General features: G+C 40.2%; 1 protein-coding gene across 4 annotated transcripts in view; it reads left to right on the top strand.

Moving 5' to 3' along the window:
* Positions 1 to 6,663: 6,663 nt before the first annotated feature.
* Positions 6,664 to 15,981, top strand: part of LOC128734980 (activated Cdc42 kinase Ack) — a 68,245-nt gene continuing 58,927 nt past the window's right edge. For all 4 annotated transcript variants that reach the window (XR_008412003.1, XR_008412002.1, XR_008412001.1 and 1 more), the window contains exon 1: positions 6,664 to 7,351. The gene's annotated coding sequence lies outside the window, so the exon portion shown is untranslated. The remainder of the gene's footprint in view (positions 7,352 to 15,981) is intronic.

Raw genomic sequence — 15,981 nt, 5'->3', positions numbered from 1 at the left:
ACATTTGCAAAGTTTTATACTGTAGGTTTTTACATTTGTATGGTTTTATACTGGAAACTCGAAGCAACACTCGAGCGGCGCGGTGTGGACATATTGCGAAACATGCTTTTTTGAAAAATAAGTTGTTTTTGAATGGACGATGGAATTAACGCGAGTGTCTCGTCGGTTTGTATGTGATTATACTCTCTTCACACGCACTGAGAAAACTTTTCATATCCAGTTTTCCACGAGCGATAATGGCGGATCGAAACATTCGAAATATTACACATTAACTGAACCTTTGGAGCGTTTTAGTAGAATTCGAAAACAGACACTGAGGAAGCCTTCAAGTCGTAGGCGAAATACGTATCTGTCGTGAATAAAATATACATAGTAGAATTAAATTGGATAAGTTTTCTTCTTTTTAATTTTAGATTACACATTAACGCAAACATTCAATGTTGCAAATTTTCATCACGATGAAGGCTCATTACCTGCTCAGCAGCGATTTAAATCTTATCAACTGGCAACTCTATCGTATCCTGATTGCTCGCGATGAATCGCCGACGCAAAAACTGGTGAGCAAAATATGAATTGATTACGCTCGAAAATACTCGCTCGGTATCTCTGTCTCACACTCATCGTTATAATCATCGTTAATCGCTGTCATCTAACCGAGAATGTATTTTGCGGTGAAACTATAGTTACTATATATATAGTTCGGCGGATAGAAAACCAGGCGAATTGGCATCCCTGATTTATGAAATTAAATTTGAAATTATGGTGAAATGTGCAGGTTTTTACGAAAAATAATCACTGGCGGGTGTTGAAAATGACTTGTTCTATGAAAATAAAGTGTGTTTTTTTAACATTACTCCTGCATTTTGGATTTTGAAAAGCTTTTGGCTCCGCTTTTGACGTTTATTTGGCTCCCGATTTTCTATCCGCCGAACTATATATATAGTAACTATAGGTGAAACGTAAACAAACATATTTTTTGGCAAATTACAAAAGAAATATTGCTCGTTCAAATATTAAACGTTATTCGTATCACTTATAATAATTATGAACTTGTCAAACGTCAACATATACTTGCGACGCCATACACAATCAGTAACTTCAAGCGGCACACGGACAAACAGAATGGTTTCAAGATTTAGTTTCAATGAAATGCAAACCTGGTGCCATCAAGGGTGCCATATTATTATTATTAATTGGTGCCTCGAAGGTTCGAAGCTATGAAAAATAATACATCTTCTTGTGTGACTAACGATGAAGGCTGATAATAAAAATATCGTCGGCCACTGTTCAAAATTTGATTCTGCCAACATGTCTGAAAAATCGCTTGTATCTTGTAAACATTTGCAAACGTTGCTGGTGCTTGTCATTGTCACGAAAAAAAGATTTATGCTGCACTCAACGTGAATGTTGAAAAATTATGAATAGCATGTTAAAATAAGTTTATGAGATTAAAAGTCTTCTGGGTGTAGAAGAACGTTGATGTTTTGAAGTGCATTTATGCATTATGTCGCAAAAATGTATATTCCACGTATCTCAGGTGCTAATAGTCGAACTGAAAAACCAACATAAATGTTAGGTACATGTTTTTTTGACGGTATAATTCAATATCCGATAGCGCTTTAGCCTGTTTTCCAAAATTAATAAATCAAAGCTACTCATCGCGATGAGTCAAAACGCGAGGTATTCGTTTTTGATTGCATCACTAGCGATCAAACCATTGCATGAAAAAGAATGAGTGATAATTCGCTTTTCTCTCACTCGCATTAAATAATTCTCAGCTAGAAAAGCATTGCCAGAGAATTTGACGTCATGGAATCACCTTTGAGTGTGTTTCGAACCGAATCAGTACTTTTATCGATGAATAGCAACATTGCATTAACTTCATGTTCGTCGAGCCGTTGTCAAGTTAGCTCTTGAATAGCGACTCGACTTGATAAAAAAATTTCTGTAGCGTATTTGGACATTCTCCCTGAAGTTTGCGAAAACTGCGAAGCCACAATCCAAAAAACTTCTTGTCCGTTCAATTATGTTTCTCTTTAGCTGATGTGCAAAATTGAACAATGTTTACATTTTTGAGCTTGCTGACGTTTACCGTACGCACACATCGACGCGCGATTTGTTGTTGCTGTTGTTAGTTTTTACATTGATTTTACACGTTTGTTTTTGTTTTCCCTCAATTATACCCCGGTAAAAAAACATACGTTTGAGTAAAAAACGATAAGTTTTTGTAGTTTTTTGCACTGGGCTTAGCAAGCCCATTCATAACAAATGTTTATGTTTATTTCTGGGAGGATTGTGTTTATATGCAGCTCATGATAATCATATGGAATTTCATATGGAAATTTACTATTAGTTATGTGCAGACTATTTTGAGTGTAGTATTTACACAGAGAACAGACATTTATGTTCATATAAAATATCGTTCAAATGTTGTGTAAGCTTTTGAACAAAACACTAGCGACATCTCTCTTATGCTGCACCAGTTACGCTACTTCCATGTTGCCAAATGTGATATATTTTTTTCCTAAGTTCTACCTATTCGAATAACTAGCAACACAAAAGTCATGTTACTGTAGCAACTAGTAACGGCTGTTGATCGTCTGTAAATATTGATGGATATGCAACAATCCATATATTCTTGAAAACTGAGTTAAAAATACATTTAAGGAACTATTCCAAGGAGTTAGCGGAGAACAGTTTTGCTGAGGTTTGTAATAAACATGACTTAATAGTTCAAAATAAAACGAAGTGGATATATAACAATTTTCTTCATTATTTATAGTTCCTAAGAGCGTTGTAATCTCATACCATTACATGATTGAAGACGGGACTAACGTACTGCTATCACAAAAATCTAACATATTTATGTGCATGGCCACTGCTGAAAATAAAAATAGTAGGGTAACCAACCTATTTTGGACCCCATCAGCAGCTGTACATAATTTGGACACTTGCATTTGATTTTGCTGTAAGTGTCCAAATTATGTACAGTTGCTGAGGAGGTCCAAAATACGTTGGTTACCCTACCATTGCGGCACCGAAGATTTAGAAATGTGGACTAGAGTCCACTACAATGACGGTAACTTGAAGTTAAACACTAGACGGCGGGTTTAACGCTTCTTTCAAAATGAGAGCAATCACTATTGCATCTTCAGCAACCGAAAATGAGACGCCAAAGACGTCCAACCTATATAGTTTTAGTATAGTATAGTATAGTTTTAGTTATAGTATAGTTATCTGAGGATGAGGATAACTCATCCGTAAGGGTTTGCCTGCTTCTAATAAGTGGAAAGATATCTATTTGGAAAAACAGCTTCGACTGAAGAAAGTATTTCATTCATTGCGACATGAATGACATTACGACAACGATGTATAAAGAAATAAATCTATTCTACATCTTAACTCCAATGTTAAAAGTTAGACTAAATCTCCTAAATATACGCCAATAATTCTCTAAATGGTATTTTGAATTTTCTGAACAAGTAACAAAATGATATTTTGAATTGTCATTTTTATTTAGGCCGGCTAACACCAGCGCGGATCCACTTCGCAAGAGATATTATTTTCACTGTTGTTTTTAATTGATAATTCAAATTTTATTCACCGGGAATTGATGCAGTTTTAGGGGCTAAACTAAGATGAACAGTAATTATCCGCTTCCGTTTTCGATAAATGTTGTTTTCATAATTTTGTTTTAGATTTGCAGATTGGATAAACAATATGTAAGTTACTGTAGCAACTGAAAAATCAGAGGGGTTGTGTACAAGACACGACCGCATATATAGGTGACGCAGGACTACGTAAGTCTCTTTGTAGTGATAGTGGCATGTATTCATGCTTGTAATCATTCGATTCTTCTTGTATACATGCTATATGCAACTTATATACATGCTATATGCGTTGTATGTAACATTTATCAAAGTAGTAACATTGCATACGTTCAATTCTCAAAAGATTGTACATTTGACAACAATTTAACAAAATCAAGAACACAAACTATTGCTTTCCTGCTACCTTACTGAAATTAAAGATTGTTTTTATTACCCATGGTTCCCCACGTTGAAGGGATTTTACCAATTCAATCCTATTTGATCAACAGCACATCTTTTCAATACACTTCTAATGAAACGGTCGGTAAGCTTGCGTATTCACGGGAAACTAGCAGTCATTGACTTTTCGTCGGAAAGCCCAATTTCGGAAGCAGCTTTTCGGCCTAAAAGCGGGATTGTGTTTATAAAAATGTATATACTGCATTTTTCTTGCCAATCTGAACACAGCGAATATATTTTCATAAACCGAATTTTTGTTTCAAACAAAAAAACTGCTTTTGAAATTGGCAAAATCGATGATGACTAATTTCACCTTCATACAGAGTCGTAACTACAACCGAACACTACAGCTGTAGCACATTTTTCCAACACAGATATCAAATTCGCCAAGGTTTAATCGTCTCGCAGTAAAGAATTTGCGATCTGTTGGGGCAACGAACTTGTGTCATTTTTTCTGGCACACTTCCCTAACACAGACATCAAATTGGACTAGGTTTAATCGCGTTCGTAAGAAATCTGTTGGCACGAGGGGGCTTTGTCACTCTTTCTGGCATTCTTCCCAAGCAAGGACATCAAAATGGTCTAGGTTTAACCGCGGTGTTAAGAAATTTTGTTGAAATGAGGGAACTTAGTCACTTGTTTTGGCTTACTTCCCAAGCACAGATATCAAATTGGTATAGGTTTAGATCATCGCAAAGAATCTTCCAACCAATCACGAAGCGAGAATTCTGGTATAACATAGGTTCATTATTTTCAATTTTTCAATAGTTCAACATCAAGAATCCATACTTTTCTTCATTTGGGTCAATTCTTAGAAGATTTTCCGATCGATTGGTGTAAGAATATTGAAAATCGATAGGAAAACCGCTGAGCTATTAGCGCTCAAAACCTTTCATTTTTCGTGACGCTCGCATTTTTTCGATTTTTTGGAATGACACCCTATCTCAAAACTTGCCGTAAGACGTAGTCCTACGTCAAAAGCTTTAGTGACTATAACTTGTACGTTTAGAAGCTTTAATAGACATTCAAAATCAAAACTTGTTCTGTCAGCGATGTGAGCGCCACGCAACGGGAGCATTACCACTTACTTTTATAATGGCGGTATTAAGCTTTTACACATCTCGTAGCATTAAGATGAATGTCTGTTCTCTGTGGTATTTACGTAAGCTTTCCCGCTTCCGAAAAAGTCGGATGCCTGGCAGAAATCGAGCAGAACCAGTCTTCATTTTTCGCTCGATTCTCTTTATGTCAAATGTGACACTTTGAGGCTGGAGAAAAGTGGTTCATCAGTTTTGTAGTTTCGGGCAAAAGGTAAGAGAATAATATGGGGCATGATAAAGCAGGTATAATTTACAGCAGGTATTAATTTAGCAGGTATAATTTAATTTGTTAACCTGTTTATTGCACGCTTCTTGCTGCTACAGTCCGCAGCTGCTACCCTCCAAAAAAGGAGAGAAAGCTGAATCGGTGCAAAACCGGTTTTTATTCCAAACCTCTGGCAGAAATCGAACAGAGATCCGACAGAAAAACCGGGTGAATATTTCTGCCCGTATCAGATGTTGCATTTCTGCTAGTTTTCACGGGTGACGGCGGCCAGAAATCCGGCAGAATGTCTAACAGAAAAAGTTTTTCGCTGCCAGATTTTTGTTCGATTTCTGCCGGATGCGCCTAAGCGGGATTAATTTCACCCTATCGGCAGGCAACCATGTTTTCGCCGCCAACATCTCGTGTGTGCGGAAGTGAGATAGCATGTCAGCATTGCGTTTCACTCAACTGTCAGCAGTCTGATTTGGGCCCGCTGTCAAATTTTGAGCCCAAGACATGCTGTCGCTGACGTTCACTGCAGCTCGATGTAGAGATGTCGATGAGGTAATTATAATTTACTTGACAACTAATCGAAATTTGCTTTCCCGACAATTCTGGGCGACGGTTATAATACATCGCGTACGAAAGGGTGGAAAATTAGCAATATTATAATTCATTTAATATTTGAAGATAGAATTAACAAAAGGGCGAATGTCGCAAGCGTAAACAAACCGAGTAAGAGTTGATTTTCCTATGCTGGCCTAGCAAAAATTAACTCTCACTCATTTTGTTTGCATTTGCTACATTTAGAACTGACATTGTGCTGCACCTGCCCTAAACAGGAAACGTGTCTGTTGGATCCTTTTACCCCATTTCCAATAAGAGCGCATTACCTTTTCTGTGGGCCGTAATAATCAACAAAAAAATCGCTGTCATTGTGTGACGCTATAACGTTACTTAGTACCTATGTGAAGTAGTAGAGGTGTGGAACAACGTACCGTTTGATTGTGTTAGCAGCGCAAATAATGTAAACAGCAAGGGTGACGTCAATCTCGCCCTATTCTTGTACGGGCATAAAAAAGCGTAAACATTGTGCCGTACAACGATGACACTAACACACCTATACTTTTCAGCATATTACGAACACAAACATGCCGCGTTTGCCGTACCTAAGTAATAGTGTACATAGACTTAGTACATGTACCAGAAATGGCAGCAAATCAACATCACGACCCGTTGAGTTGAGCAGATTTTCCATCGATTCCATAAAGCCAACGGACGTTCGTTCGTTCGTCTCGTATTACATCCATACTGTGTGTGCTGTACAGTATCGCATACATTCGAACGTCGCCTTCACCGTTTGTGTTTTTGTTTCGCCCGTGCCCCGAAGTGGACGTGTGTTTTCCGTTCTCCGCCGTTCGTTTACCCGTCAGTGAAGAGTGAAGAAAAAAATATTCTGTTCGATTTTTTGGACATAAAGTTATAAAACGGGATATCAAAACCCGTATCACCCGGTAAAATACGTCGCGACGACTGAAAACGCAATCGTTTTTTGTGGGGGTGGTGGTTGAGGGCTGGTTTTTGCATCGAAAGACCTAAAGCAGTTCCACGGGTCAATTTTGCTCGGTTGCGTAGTGGAAGTGGAAAAGCCCTTGAAAAGTTTGTTCTCATAGTGAGTGAATGCCAAGCATATTATGATAGAGCTATCGTGATGTAAATAAGCGTCTGGTTTGCATAGTTAATTATAATGTTAGTGAAAAAACTGTAAAAAGTGCTGTGCTAACAGTATCGGCGATGAGAGAGAAAAGTGAAGGTTAAAAGTTGCTAATCCAGTTTTTATTACCGCTGCTGCAAATATCATCGCTATCGATAGCTATAAATTTGCACGAAAAGTCAAGGTGCAAAGCGGAAGGATTGAAATCAAAGCGGATTTGCGGAGGACGATCAACCACCATCGTCGTCGTCGTCATCAATATTATTAACATTTTGGAACAAAGGTAAACCAATCTCCTGCTGCACATCTGTCTTTTTTTTCGGGAAAACATTCATCAGCATCACTGTTCATCTGGCGACTTGCCCGTCTCCTCGTGAGATTCATCTCGTACTTTCTGTTCCTTCTTTTGAACCCCTGAACCAGCAAGGCAGAGAAGGTTCGAAACATGCATGCATGCATTCGAGACTTGCACCGAATTTGCACCTGTCTGCTTTTATTGCCCCGCTTTTTTCCCCTGTTTGCCGTTTTGGTTCAATATTTGCAATGTCTGCTTCCTACCCTTCCTACATGACATAATAAGAAGCCTCACCAACATAGATATGTAGCTGCATCGTTAGGTCTCGGAAATGCATGTCTAAGTATTGCAGTTGTTTACTCAAAGAAAACGTTCTAAATCTACATAACGGCTTGGATTTCACCTTTTCAGGAAGCTTGAACGATATGTCACGGCCACATCGATATGATGGTTGTATCTAGGTTAAATTGATTTTGAACAATAATTGATAAATTAGAACTTACATAACAAATTTGTCACCAGTTTCCTGTTAAGACAATCCTTCGTTTTATGACGGTTCCATTGCAAACGAATTGAGCACGCAAGGTGCATTAGAATCGGCGCAAACCGAACCGACATTTCCATGAATGGAGCGTAAATCATTGTGGTTGACGTCAAAGTGGCCGTTTTTTATGATCAGTGCTGCAGTTACTGACTGCAAAGAGGGCGACCTCTAATGATTCACCGCCAGGACGGTGTTGTTTACATAAGTTGGTTTATTGTATTGGTCGTAAATATTGCGTAGGGAAATTCCACGCCTCGGTTCGCTTATCGGTAAAGCAATGAAAAAACAATGAGTACGATGAGGCATGATTAGCTGCGTTTGCTGCTAATTATAATAATCTCAGTTGGCGAATCGGTTGGAAAATGATATTCAACTGTGATATTTCGATTTAAGCAGGTTGGAGGTTAGAGATCGTTGTCCTTTGTTTTGGATTTGCTACAGTATTTTAGTGCCGGAATCAATACCAGTTGTTATCCAAGTTAGCGTTGCTTACTACTTAATAATTTTGTTAAAAAAACTCAAGGACATTTAGTGAAGTGCCCTAGAAACTTAGCATTGTTTTTTATAGGATAGCATTTGATGTACTGATTTTTTTCGTTTGCACTTGCTACTTACGTCTTCTAGTGGCACCGTTGTTATCGTCCGATTACCGCTCAAAACCTGTGTAGTCAAACCGATCGGAGCTGCACATGTCTATCTATAACAAACGGAGAAACACTTGTCTACACCACACGCTCGTCGGCAACGGCCTTAACACGGCTGAATTTGCAGTTATTGAGGCGTGCCGGGAATCGCGATTTACTTACGTTGGTGTTACTGCATGTAATGTGATCTGATTTTAATGTTGATCAGTTTGTTGCTAAAACGGTCAGTAGGTAGTAAATAGTCGGTTGGAAATTGTTATTTTTCTGTCCACGTGATATCTAAAACTGCCCAAATGACTGACTTTTTCCATTCAGAAAGATTTTGTTTGTCCTAGTAAGGGGTTATAATTATTTTTGACTCTATTAGGATGCCAGTTCTCAAAATTGCTGGCACTCTATCCTGGACCTGGTGTGATCGAAGGCTTTAGCATACCTCCAACACTTATCGGAAATCGTTCTACGGGGGTTGGTTGAAAACCATAGAGAAATGATTAGCATTGAGTTCACTTATTTTCGAGGTTGACCTAGCCACAACTTATCTACGAACTATATTCTTGAGAAGACCGCAATCGTTGATTTTGCTCTTAACGAAGTATGAAAACCGGTTTTGTGTGACGATTGTATAGGTGGCAATTGGCGTTGGCAACAATAAAAATAATTTATGGCTATTTCTTAGATGAATCAAAACAAATATTGGTTCTAGACCATTGGAATGGGACTTGGGGTGAAGCATCGTGATAGCAAAAGTCAAAGGTCTTGAGACAGCCAGGGAGATGTGTCCGGACAGGCTGAAGTCTATTGTGAAGGGACTTTTCCCGACGCACGAGCCTACGATATGGCCCCCAACATCGTACAGTGTAGAAGAGCGGGACAATGCTGACGTTCTACAAATCCCTAATGATGAACTAGTAGCAGTGGCTAGACAGCTTAAAATCAAGAAGACACCCGGCCCGGGTCGGATGGATTCGCTTAACGTGGTCCTGAAGGCTGCAATACAAGCATTCTCGGACATGTTCAGAACTGTGCTGCAAAAACGCTTGGAAGTCGGTCACTTCCCGGACCAATGGAAGCTTCAGATGCTCATCCTGTTGCCGAAGCCAGGAAAGCTTATGGGCGATCCGGTGTCATATAGGCCGATATATCTACTGGATGCATGCGGAAAACTCCCGGAGAGGATTATCCTGAACAGCCTGACGAGGTGCACGAAAGGTGAACACGGCCTGTCGAAGATGCAGTTCGGATTCCGGAAAGAGAAGTCCACGGTGGAAGCTATCTAGACCTCTTTCAGTAAAGGAAATTGCACTTTGTTCTTTCCTGGATATTGAAGTAGTTTTCGACAATATTTCCATCTATGAAAGATGCTATGAAACGAAGAAAATATAACACGCACATAATCCCCTGGATTCATGCCATGCTGGCAAAAAAAGAAATCACTTCTGAGCTTTTAGGGTCCTCTGAAACAATAAAGGCAATGAAGGGATGTCCACGAGGAGTTCTTTCATCACTTTTGTAGTCTTGATCTACTGTAGATGATCTACGATGATATTCGACCTAAAGTTACGTCTGCTTCGTTAGTGTGGTGGCTAAAACCAAAGATGCTACTGCTGAATCAAAGCTTGCAAAATTTCAACGATTTGCATTGCAATAACCGGAGCAATGCGCAGCACTCCATCGAGAGCACTAGATGCAATTCTCAATCTGCTTTCTTTGCATGAATTGGTGCAATTGGAAACAGAAAGAGGTGTTCTGAGCTGAGCCCTAATAAATTTAGAAATATTTTATCGGATGATCATTCTAAATTACTTTCAAATAGGGTCTGTGTCTGTGAATGGAGATTGGATGAAACCTGAGGATAACTACGGTACTCACTACAAAGTGTGCGAAACATCGCGCCACGATTAGGAGATTGGAGTTCCTATGGTTCATCAAGGCCCAACGATATTTTTCACTGATGGCTCAAAACTTGGTTCAAAAATTGGCGGTGGAATCTATGGTCCTGAATCAAAAATATCAGTGGCAATGGGATTATGACCAACTGTGTTTCAGGTGGAGATTTTTACAATAATTAAATGTGTAGATGTTTGCTTGAGGAGGAAATATTGGGCCCAAACATGCAAATATTTGCATTTTCTCTGGCAGTCAATTATTTGACGTAGCACTGAAAGCACGTAAGTGCTTAAATGAACTCTAAAATAGTTTAGGATTACATTCTTTCTTTGAGACATCTATGCCAAATGACAAACTCAGTCAATCCGTACTGAGTTCCAGGACACTGCGGCGTTGAAGGCAATGAAATAGCCAGTGGCGACTTGTCCGCATGTTCAACCTGTTCATAGGACAGGCAATAAAATTCAGCCCGACAAAATTGTTTTCATCACTCGTTCATGATATCGTTTGCACCGACGTATATGCAATACGTATAATTCGGTAAATTATTAGTTTAGTTTACGAACCTGATGAGCAAACCGTTCAACACGACGTTTGAACGTTGCTTTAGAGATTTCAATGCAAAAGGATACCAACACATTATTCCTGGTGTTGATTATTGATACTGAATTAGCACTAGGAACAATGTAAAATAAAAGAGAATGATAAAAAGAGAATGTGAAATAGCTTTTACTCGAAAGCGCGGGCGCATTATTGTCTCATTAACTCGCTCATCTTCAACATTGAACAACTTACTACCACATATCCCTATGGCCTGCGCATTGATTTCATTTTATTTAGTTACGAAGCTAATGAGCAAAACGTTCAACACGACGTTTGAACGTTGCTTTAGAGATTACCACCAGGAGCAATGTGTTGGTACGAAGGGGATTTGAAAATACAGCGCGGTTGGCATGCTTAATTCGCAAAATTTTCTCATTAACTCGTTCATCTTTTGCATTGAACAACTTACGCATATTGCTTGTGGTGCGTGTGGTGTGGGCTTGTGCGCGCATCGCAGTAAGGTGGTTATTCTTGAATTTGGTTCAATAGGTAAATTGAACGAAAAGTTTTCGGTTCGTAGTTAAAATTCAGAGACGAATTTGCTGTTAAAGTAAACTGTCGTACTCCGTTGTTATTTGAATAATAGGGGTATTCACGTAGCGCTTGCCATGTTCCGTAAACGGCGTTTTGCGTATTTATACTGCCGCTACTCGCATAACAGTTCTATCTCCGTAGAAACCAGAACTGCAATGCGACTTCAGGCAGTATATACACGAAATACGCCGTTTACGGAACATAGCAAGCGCTACGTGAATGCCCCTAATGTTTGTTTTATGATTAAAGTATTATAGCAATGCGATAATAAAAAAGTTGCGTATTAATTTGTATTTTTCGCTAGTTGAACAGGTAAGCTAAACCCCCACGAGTCGCCACTGGAAATAGCCAACGACTTAGCAAAGGAAGGTTCTAACTAACAATTTATTGGTCCGGAGCTTTTTTGCGGAATACCAAATTGCACAAGAAAAATGGAACTTAGCCGCTGGGAAAAAAGTGACAGCTCATTGGATGGCAGTCATAGGATGTAACCAATCAAAAAGATTTATAACTTTAAATGCAAAACCCACTAAAAAGCTCATAGAGCTCAATAAGAGAGCTCTTCGTACATACACTGGCCACTGGGTACTGTCCGAGCAGATATCATTTTAGAAACATTGGGCGGGTTGGTAATGATATCTGTCGCTTTTGTAATTTTGAAAGTGAAACTTCGGAACATTTGCTATGCAGTTGTGGTGCGTTATGTGCGAGCAGAATTAAATTTCTCGACAAGGGTTGGCTATCTCCCGGTAAGACTTAGTCTGCTAATGCGGGAAGGTTATCGGTTTCATAGAACCTTATCATACCTGACTGGGAACGTGTTACGGCAAATGGGCAATCACTTGTATAATGGTGCTTGGTTTGCCTAAAACGTACAGAAAATAGGGATATATTACACTCAAGTCTTTTTTTACACGGTTTGTTTTTTTCGATTACTCAAGAACGGTGCAACTTAGGGACCATTATAAACTACGTAACGAATGTCGGGCCGCTCCCAAATGTTTTGAGAAATAATTGAATGGTCCCTAAGTTGTCCCGTTCTTGATAATCGAAAAAACAAACCGTGTAAAAAAGTTCAATAGGCCCCCCTACAAAAAAAAAGATCGACGTAAAAAAGCCATTGGAGGCCATTGCCAAGTCGCTGCATAGAATGGAGGTCCCGGGATATCTATGCAGAATTCTGAAGAGTTACTTCCGGAACCGGGTGCTTGTTTACGAGACCGGCAAGGGGTGTAAGACGATGAACACTACGGTGGGGGAGTTCCACAAGGCTCCATCCTCGCACCTACACTTTGGAACGAGATGTACAATGATGTACTGACTTTGAAACTGCTCAGGGATACGGCGATCGTCGGCTTTGCGGACGACTTCCTGTTATCAGTGACCAGTGAGTCACTGGAAGAGGTGTAAATGTTGGTGACAAAGCTACGACCAAGCTACCAAGTTCCAGGCCATTATCGAAGGGTTGTTTCCGCACCACGAACCCATGAATTGGTTTCCTGCCCGCATGATAGAGCAGCTGAAAATTAGCAACCGGTTGACATCCAACGAGAAATTATTAAAATTGGCTAAGGAGTTACAGACGAAAGAGTTTCTGGAAGAACTTTCGCGTTTCCTGAGACGGCTCCCGGACTCGACGGGATTGCCTATCCGACGAATATTTCCTACGTCAATGGAAGAGGCAAAAATTGGTTTTGTTACCAAAACTAGGAAAGCCTCCAGGTGATCCTGCTGCCTACAGACCAATATTCCTACTGGACAATCTAGGAAAAGTGTTGGAGAAAGTGATTCTCAGCAGACTGAAAAAAATTACCGAGGGTGAGAGAGGACTGTAAAAGTTACAGTTTGGTCGGGAAGAAACACCGTGGATGCTATCCGCATGGTTGTTGAAAGAGAGGAAAAAGCGAGGAAGCAGAAGAGATTCGGTAATCGCTATAGTGCTGTGGTAACGCTAGGCGTTTAAAACTCTTTCAACAGTGCAAGCTGGGAAGCGATCGCTCGTGCGATTCACAAAATGATGGTTCTGGAATACCTCTGCAAAATCCCCAAGCGCTACTTTCAGGACCGGATACTGGTATACTACACAAACAGAAGGAGATAGACAATCTCGATTACAGCTGGCGTTCCCCAGGGTTCTATCCTGGGCTCAACATTGTGGAACGCAATGTACAATGCTGGCTTTGCGGACGACATCCACGACCAATTGTGGAAGGCGAATCATGTGAGGAGATTGAAATTTTGGCTTCGAAGACGGTAAGGGTCGTCGAGACTTGGATGAGCGAGATGAAGCTAGAAATCGGTAAGAGACGGCTATTAGCAAGCGTAGCAATATCGTTTCTCCGATATAGAGGTTCCGCTTGGATAGAAGCGCTGAAATTAACAACGACTTAACAAAACGTTCATGTTTATGGCTATGCGAGTGACCAGTGCCTACAGAACCATATCTTTGGAGGCAGTTATCGGCATTACAGCGGCAGAAGACAGCGAGTGCTACAAATTGAAAGGCATTGAGTACGATTAGGATTGAGTACGCGACGACGCTCTAATCGACGTTCTGTCCCTGTCGGTTATGACAGCGATCAATTTGAGTACTGCAATTTCAACCTTTCTGGGTTTTTATGATACCCTTTCAGTATGTAATGGCTTTCTCCATCCGGATCTCAATCACTTCACTGTGGGGGAAGTCCTGTATGGCAAGACTGTATGACCGGACACTAGCGATTTCTCAAAAACAAGGAATGATAAAATTATTTGGAAAAAAATAGTACAATATGTAGTACCATTAAAGTACTTCACCAACATGTATTGTTCTCAAGGCGTTATAGTGTTACCTCATCTGTGTGATTCTTGAAAGGGGTTCCATGGTCCAGCATACATTTTACAAAAACAGGATGGAAAGGATTGAGTCGGTTCAACGCCGCTTCTTACGCTTTGCACTCCGTCATTAACCTTGGCGAAATCCGTTCGGATCGGATTGCAGAGCTACAATATTCTATGCTGATCGATCCGCTTGAAGAAACTTTTGGTGCAAAAGAACGTCGCGAGAGTTCTGTTTGCTGTCGATGCGATGCGTGCACAGTGTAGATTTTTTTTGGCATTTCGTGGCAAAATCTATAAACAAACCAAAGGGGCACCCAAAGGAAACACTGTTTTATAACCTTTATGCAAGCTTTTGGTAGCAAATCTCTTACCAAATCGCTGATGGCTGAACGTTATTTTTTGAAAGAAGCGTTAGGAATTGTCAGTTGGGGATTTTAGTTTACCTGCCCGTGCGTAGAAGATTAATGGAACAACTAAACTGCCTTTTTTTGCCTCCTTCGAAACATGTGAAAAGTCGATGGAACGATGTGGTATTCATTCTTGTTTAACATTGAATGAAATCCACCCTTGCTGCTACTATGTTCGTTTAATCATTTCCGCCTTGTGTCACTAAAAAAGTTTGTTTTGATTGTCTAGCATAGCATAGTATAGTATAGCAACGTTTGACCGTCCGTGAGTTGTCCGCAATTGAATATTAGTCCGATACTTGCTGCTACTAGAGACCGAGGAATCCTCTGCATCATCCATAAGCGTCACAGGAAGGAGTTATTGTTAGTAGAAAGGAATTGATCTGGATCCGCCGAGGCAGGTGGTGCGATCACTGTCATTCGAGCTCGCGTACGATTTGAGGACGTGTTTGGTTACGTGGCTATTGCGAAACAGGTAGTGGAAGTCCGAAATACCGATATAAGAAAAAAACCATGAGAAATCAGTTTAGCGCACCGTAAATTATTTGCAACTTATTCGATTCGTTCGAAATCGCGCGCGAGCCGTTATTAGATACCGATAGGCATTTGTTGCCATGCTCGAAAGCCGTCCTGAGATAAACGTGTCTCTTTGCAATTACATCGAAAACCATGATTGCGCGACTTGAAAGCTCTGACTACCTCTTTAGGGAGCTGTATAAAAGCTATTAAATTTTTGATATTGGATAATCATATGATAGAAATTACACGCGATGTTCTTAGGTAACCGATTTCGATTCAAATGCACGTTTATAAGGCTTCAATAAAAGTTCCAGTTTGTAAACTCTCCATTGCTAAGAGTGCTCAAACGAATGACCTTCAACGACTACCGCTGTCGGAAGAATGCAACCAGCGAGACACGAAAGTGAACGATGCTAAATTACCATACGAAACGATAGTCCGTATGTAAGCACGTGAGCACGTATGTAAGCAAATCGGTCTGCTGAAGAATAATAGAGCCGCCGGAAAGGACCGACTCCCGGCAGAACTCTGGGACCCGTGCTACTACGGATCAAATTTTTACTCTCCGACAAATTCTCCAGAAATGTCGAGAGTACAACGTGCCCACGCATCATATTTTCGTGGATTTCAGAGCAGCATACGATAGCGTTGAACGCGAAC

The sequence above is a fragment of the Sabethes cyaneus genome, chromosome 2 (assembly GCF_943734655.1).
Source record: "Sabethes cyaneus chromosome 2, idSabCyanKW18_F2, whole genome shotgun sequence".
NCBI lineage: Eukaryota > Metazoa > Arthropoda > Insecta > Diptera > Culicidae > Sabethes > Sabethes cyaneus.
The sequence above is the reverse complement of the archived record's forward strand: the minus strand, read 5'-3'. Positions and strand labels throughout refer to the sequence as shown.